The sequence below is a fragment of the Egretta garzetta genome, unplaced genomic scaffold (assembly GCF_000687185.1).
Source record: "Egretta garzetta isolate BGI_Z169 unplaced genomic scaffold, ASM68718v1 scaffold136, whole genome shotgun sequence".
Classification (NCBI taxonomy): domain Eukaryota; kingdom Metazoa; phylum Chordata; class Aves; order Pelecaniformes; family Ardeidae; genus Egretta; species Egretta garzetta.
Window position 1 is genome coordinate 727619 of NW_009260066.1, and position 7747 is coordinate 735365.

The window sequence follows — 7747 nt, forward strand, 5'->3', positions numbered from 1 at the left end:
CCTGCAGTTGAGCAGGAGTGAAAGAAAACACTTCAAGCATTACGAAGTAAGAAGGTACACATAGAGTGTACTTTCTGGTTCATTTCTTAAATTGCTTTATCTTTCTTTGGTGCCATGTGCCTACTTGGAGCACCACACACCACCTTCAAGTCCTTTTCTAGACATGGGAGATTTAGAGGTGTTTCTGGACCATTTGTCATGAGTCTCTTACAGTTTCTGCAAAATGGGATTCATAAAGAACATTGACAACTATGTTGGTTTGAGTTGCAATATTCGCCTGTGCAAAGTTTCCTGGGGACTGGAAAGAGACAGCACTTCAGCCCCTTGCTTTTCTTAGTTTGTATCTTTATAATCCCTTCTAGTCTTCCTCTGTACCCATCAAGCTGGATTAAAAGGGAGCTTCTGAGAGAAAGCTCCTCAGGAAACCAGAAACATTTCTTCTGCAACTTCTTACCCACCATGGTACATATTCAGATCTCTCTAGTGGGCCATTTTTGGGACCACTTAGTTGGATATTATTTTGTGATAGAATGCTGACATTTTGGTATAATCAACATCCCAGCACTGACCCATACCACCACTCTCTGGCTGTGGGGTTGGGGCAGAGAAATTATTTCACTTTATCTTTCTTTCCTTCAAGCAATTTAGAATTGCCCTTCTAAACAGCCTTCCACTGAGGCCAGCAGATCACACAGACTTGAATCCAATGTAATTATGCATTCCTTCTTCTATCAGTATCTCCCAGGTTCAAAATGAACCAAAATGCATTGCTCTCTACAATGGTCATCTTCTATCCCTGGTTGAGGTGACATCTTGGATCCTGCCAGTCTCATTTGGCAAAAAACGACTTCTCACATGACCATATTAAAAAAACATAATTAAAGAATCTACATAGGAGATATGAGTTTCTTCTTCGCTAATGCAAACTGCTGCCACTAAAGCAACAGACAGGCTGGAGCCTCAGTGTTCACAGAGGAATGTAAGTGCCTTGATGCTTTGGCTGAACAGTTGTACTTTTTCTTTACTCTTCGTTTCTATGTCAGCATTTTTATCAGGTGTAACAAAAATCTACTGACTCTGTTAATCCTCTTTTTATTCCACCAAACATCTACAGGAGTCTTGATTGCCAGAGAAGGAGCTTATTTCTATGACAATAACTCATGATGCAACCAATATCGTAAATGTAGCTCTGTGGTTACGCATTTGTGTTGAGAGGCAGTCTTGATCTGTTACTTCCCTAAAGAGGTACCCAGTCCTAATCTCCCTTGATAGAAAAGAACTTTCAAGCTTATGTGTGGACAAGATTATGCATTCTACAAAGGATTCTAGAGGCACATTAAAATTTTTAAAGGTAGTCTAGCCTTCCTAAAAAGAAAATGGGCTGTCCTCAGGCACCTTCCTCCAGACTGTAGTATTCCACTGCTTTGATTATGTATTGGGGAAGGCAGCAAGAATCCCCAAATGCAACTACTACACTGTCTGTAGGCACCCTTCTAACCTGAATATGTCAGGCCTGGTGCCCTCCATATCAAGAAAGAGTTTCTGGGAAGAGTTTTTGGCTAGTAAAAATTTTCTTTTGATAGTTCTACAATATTGTCTGATTTTTGCTGGAATGATTTTCATAGCAGAAAGATACACTGCGTAACTATGTTAAGGTAAATTAAGCATGGATGGGGTTTTATTTATTTATTTATTTTCTACATCTCTGCATTCTGTGGACAGCACAATTTCAATTTTGTGACCTTGAAAGTCAGAGAAGGCATGAACTTGTAGTATTTTCCTGCATTGCTTTTTGACTGACTGTTCTGTCAAGGCAGACCATTTGAATATTCCCTTTTGACTATACATTATAATAATACATTTCACTGAGTTAGACACAGTTAGTGGTGTGACTGTGTCAGGGAGCAGTGATGGTGTCACTGCTCACATGGGCTGGGAGCAGAGGGTCCCCCCAGCGCAGGCAGGGCACTGTCCCGCAGCACCCGAGCAGGGCAGCAGCCCCAGATTGAGGCCAGGGAAGGAGTCAGGTCCAGGGAGTCCAGACAGGAGGAGCAGGAGACAAGGCTGGTGGCAAAGTTACCTAGAAGAGAAGTAGAGCCAACTGGGGCAGCAGTTGGCCACAATGTGGCCGCAGCACATCTCTGCGCACTTGTGTGGGTCTCCAGTTCAGATAGAACCCAGGGCCCATTAGTGTGCTCAGGGCCCTGAGAGCTGTAAGTGCCTGCGACTTGTAAAATGTTTTCTTTCCAAGTAACAGGGATAATAAAACTTGGAAAGGTAAATCTTCCTGCTACAGAACATTAAATTATCTCTCATTATGCTGTGCTACCAATGAAAATAATATAACCTCAGGAAGAATTTCTCTCTTTTTTTAGGGATTTTTTTTGCCTTTGGTTTTAGAGTCAAAGTATAAGTAAACTCAATATTTATTCTTAATGTTAATCTTAGGACATTACCTAATTATCTCAAATCTAATAATAAAAACAAACATTGTGAAAACAAGCAACAAACAGCAGAATTATAAAACTAAAAAATACTAAACTACTTCGTAGTCTGGCCTTTGGATTACCTCTTTCCATTAATGAATTTAATGTTTTACATTCAGATGCATAAAAATTCATCTGAGTGCTTAGTTCCTTTTCCATTTGCTGGTAAACGTTATTTTTAGTGAGCTCTTATATATGTTCTTTGTAACATTAAAACCAGAATATCCTATCTAAGCTCAGAAAGAATAGTTTAAATTCAGCTTAGAATTTTGGATTCTGCAACCACAACTCAAATGTTCCTTGCTAGTTTGGTTTTGCTTCAGTCAGTAGTCCAGGAGTGTTAATGTGATAACAAATGCTTAACGTATTCTATAAAGATCTGACAATTTTTCTTGCCCTCAGCTTTACAAATGAAAAAATCATAGAATCATAGAATCACTTTGGTTGGAAAAGACCTTTAAGGTCATCGAGTCCAACCTTTAACCTAACCCTGACATCCCACCACTAAACCATGTCCCTAAGCACCTCATCTATCCTTCTTTTAAATACCTGCAAGGATGGGGACTCTACCACCTCCCTGGGCAGCCCATTCCAGAGCCTGACAACCCTTTCGGTGAAGAAATTTTTCCTAATGTCTAGCCTAAACCTGCCCTGGTGCAGCTTCAAACCATTCCCCCTCGTCCTATCATCTGTTACCAGGGAGAAGAGGCCGACCCCCACCTCCCTACAGCCTCCTTTCAGGTAGTTGTAGAGGGCGATCAGGTCTCCCCTCAGCCTCCTCTTCTCCAGACTAAACAACCCCAGTTCCCTCAGCCGTTCCTCGTATGACTTGTGCTCCAGACCCCTCACCAGCTTGGTTGCTCTCCTCTGGACATGCTCCAGCAATGCAACATCCTTCTTGTAGTGAGGGGCCCAAAACTGAACACAGTATTCGAGGTGCAGCCTCACCAGCACCGAGTACAGGGGCACGATGACTGTAGCGCTGCATGGGGTTGTTGTGACCAAAGTGCAGGACCTGGCACTTGGCCGTGTTGAACCTCATACAGTTGGCCTCGGCCCATCGATCCAGCCTGTCCAGGTCTCTCTGCAGAGCCCTCCTCCCCTCAAGCAGATCAACACTCCCACCCAGTTTGGTGTCGTCTGCAAATTTGCTGAGAGCACACTCAATCCCCTCATCCAGGTCATTGATAAAGATATTAAACAAGACTGGCCCCAGAACTGAGCCCTGGAGGACACCGCTTGTGACCGGCCGCCAACTGGATTTAGCTCCATTCACCACAACTCTCTGGGCTCAGCCATCCAGCCAGTTTTTAACCCAGCGAAGAGTACGTTCATCTAGGCCATGAACTGCCAGTTTCTCCAGGAGAATGAGATGTTTCAACTGCAGTTATATTCAGAAAGAATGTTTTAAATCTTAACTTCTCTGAAAATGGAAGTGTCCCTTAAACCAGTGATGAAGTGGTGATACAGATGCATATAATTCTGTATTAGGTAAGAACTGCTTCTGCTTTAGGATTTTTCCCGTAGTGGGTGACAGAGGATTGATGATTTCTTCTTCTGCTTCATTGTTGTACTTCTAGAGATTGTTCCTATCCCCATTTGAAGTCAGTGGACATAGGCTGAGACACAAAACCTCTCTATAGTATTGGTTTTGGGCAGTCGCTAATGTGATCTTAAAGGTCTGCTAATTATGTTTGCTTTCATAAATAGCTTAATTTTCCTTACCTAATAGATTATATATGACCCTCTTATTTAAATGTTTTTGCAGTACTTTGGAGTATCTGAGAGCAGCCATAACTTCACTTTCATAATAAATCAATTTTTTATTCCTCTGTAATTATATATGCCGTAGGATCTACTTCAATAAATTATCTGGGATGCCGCTAGTTAGATGTACTAAAAAAAAATTAACTTTGTTACCATTTTCTTTTATGGCATTAGTTATATATTACCTTTTTTTTAATATGCATTTTGCTCCAGTTCCTGGTTCCTAGCTTCTTTCTTGGAAAAGTTGAAGGAAAATGTCTCCAAAGCTTTGGGAAAATACTAGGATGAATAAAATTGCTTACACAAAACCAGATCTCTTATTATACAAAAAGTTTATAAGCCATATGCAACCAAAAGTAGCAAGGGATTTTCAAGTTGTTTTTTCTGTAGATTCAGAAGAAAATAATGATATTTAAGACTGCAGGATAGAGTTCTGCAGGGTAGAATTAAATTTCCATATATATCCACAAAAGGTTACCTGAAACCATTTAAGTCCTCCTTCCTAAGATGGAGGAAGAGACACACTATAGAGTTGGCAAATACGCAAATACCTACTGTTGACTCCAGAAAGATTTATGAAAATTATACTTTCTGGGGAACACTATAAAGGACAAGGCATGATTTGTTTGTAGCATTGCAGTCCCAAGTTTTTCCATGCAGAGAAGGAACTTTTTACCCTGAAACTTGTTCAGAGAGCCTTATCACCTGACTGTGAATACACTCTGTCAATTCTTAATAACATTCTAGAAGCAAATTCTTTGTGTTGTTTAAATTCTGATTCTTACAAATATGTAAAGTGGCCACTTTAACATCTATAGAAAAGATACAAAATGACCATAAGTCAATCGCATGAATGGGTTTCTTCAAAGATATATTTTTGTCTACTCAAAATTTTAGGCACTTGAAAGTTCTAAAAAACAATTTACAATAACAAGCTTGAATTGAACCGTTGATAAGCTCAACAGTCTAAGCAAAGATCTCCAAACTCTGAAGCATCCTGTGGTATTAATGCTTTCTCAGTAGCTATGATTTCTCTTTTAACACACTTATTTTTTGCCATCAAGTAGTAGCTCATCTCCAAACAATGAATTAGCTATGTAACCTTCCTGTAGACTTTTAGACTTTTTTTTTTTTCTAACCTCTCTTGATCTTATAAATATTTCTTTGAATTTCTTTGAATTCCTCCCAACTTTTAATGCATGGTCAAAATAACAGATTACTCGAAATATAACAGATGGTCTAGATTCCTTATTAAGTAAACTTTCTGTGCATATGTCTGACTTCTCAGAATGTACTTGTTTATTTGTCCATTAAGTTCTGGCTTAACCACCATGCTTGGAAGGGCCTGGATTAAGTCTAGTTTAGTAAGAGCTATTGCCCCTGCTAGCTTCAGAAACTCTAAAGTTTGGGAATCTGGAATTTTGATATCACAAGTACTTGTGATACTTCATAATCCTTAGGTTTTTACAAAGGCATCATGCATTCACCAACATCAACAGGCAAATTATGCTCTCATCATTAAGTGAATAGCTTTTCCAAAAGTTCTAACAGTATCTGTCTAGCCCTAAGACATCTGGGATAACAACCACAATTTGCCTAGCTGCTATACTTTTAATCAAGGCCATATCCATATTGACTACAGACTGATGAGGTGGGACTTGGCTTGGCTCGTTCTGTGCCCTGTCCTCTCCCCTGCTCTCTCCTTTCTCCTCTCCTCAGAACTGCCCTGCAAAGCAATTTGTGCTTGTAATTGTTCTGTGCTTATGTGGGCCATGTCCTTCAGTTGCAATTAACTAATAGTTAACAGTTACCTTTATGCGTTGCAGTGGCAGGGCTGGATGTGTAGAAGTACATTCATTTCCCTTAATCTTGCCCCAGGAAATGTTTTCTTGCACAATTGTTTAGAAATTATAGTTATTGCTACTCTGTTTATCCTTACTTGTCATATGAGGTCACTCACTTCTATGTTAATGCATATGTGGGGAATGATACATCTGCCTCTGGCAAACCAAGCTTCTTGCTGCACCAAACATCACCTTTTTAAAGAAATGCTGCTTTTATATTTGTGAAGTATCTCTTAGATATTCTAACATGCGTCACACTGGCTGAGGCCTTTTTTCCAAGGGGTGGTATAGTAAAGGCATTTTATTTTCAAATGTTGATAGGTTTCTTTGTGTAGTCAAACAGGACTGTGTTGGCAGTCCTTTCTAATGGAAGCTCTTGATTATAGAAGCGGTTATCCTAATTCCTTTTCTTTAAGTTAAGGAACATCTAATCTTGTTAGAAGGAAATCTCCAGCCTATCCTACGCAGTGTTGACATAATGATTTCATTTATAACCAAATACTAAGTAGACTGCTCTTGAGATGACCGCTTCCTCCACTACTTTTGTTTTGTTTTCTTGTGTGCGTGTATGGCAATGCATGTATTTAAGCTGGAAGTCTTTGACAGACCATTTACTGTATTATTTATAGGACAACAGTGGATTGCCCCCAACAGCACTCAGTTTATAGAGTTTTATTCTAGAAACAAATTGTATTCTGAAAATATCCTTAATTCATTGTCTGTAGCAGTACAAATTGTAGAAAGAACTGTAGAATCTTGCAAAGATTTAGTGAATCTCTATTTTCAATCTAGCAGCTCATTTGGGGGAATCAGCAACTGAACAGTGCTTTATTTTTATAGAATCGTAATAATATTGCCAAACACTCCAAAAAAAAAAAAAAAGATAAATGACTGACTAAATACAACACACTTGATTGAATTATAAGGAGAATCTGAGCTGATATTATGAAAGCAGTTTTTATTAGGAATTTCTCAAGAATAGAAATGCTCCAAAATTTTGAGTGACAGCAAGTGTTTTGTTGATGGTGGTAAATATACCGTTCTCCTTCTGAAAATATACTTTTAAATGTATGTCTATCTGACTATTATTTGTAAAGTTGACCTCATTTGGTCTTTTAATGCTGTTTTAGGTACCATTGTTCTATTAGGATATTACTGAAAATTTACTTAGATCATATATGCAGAGTAAACACAGCAGCCTGCAGTTTCCTTGGAACATTTAGGATTGCATGTGTTTTCCATATCTATGTCTATTAGAGAGTTTTATCTATCAGAGAATGCGTGCCATTTCTATGATAAGTGCAACCAATCCTCTTTTTAGTCACCTATTGCTGCTCCATGGTACCTATGGTCTCCCCAGCAGGCTGTGCATGTAACTGTTAGGAAAATGGTCTGGTAAGGACTACCCTGCACTTGGCAAATCCATAAATATCCTATCAGCTCTTTGAGAATGTGGGAAATAGCAGGTATTAAAATGACACTGTGAACTTTGCTGGCGCATAACATTTTATTAAGACCTCCTATTGCCTGTTAATTTCTTTTTTTATCTTATTTTCTTCCTTGACTGCTATGCTCCTCAATTCATGCATTAGCCTCTCTTTCCAAATAAGAATCATAGTAGCATCCAAGATTCTTATTTTCTACCTTATC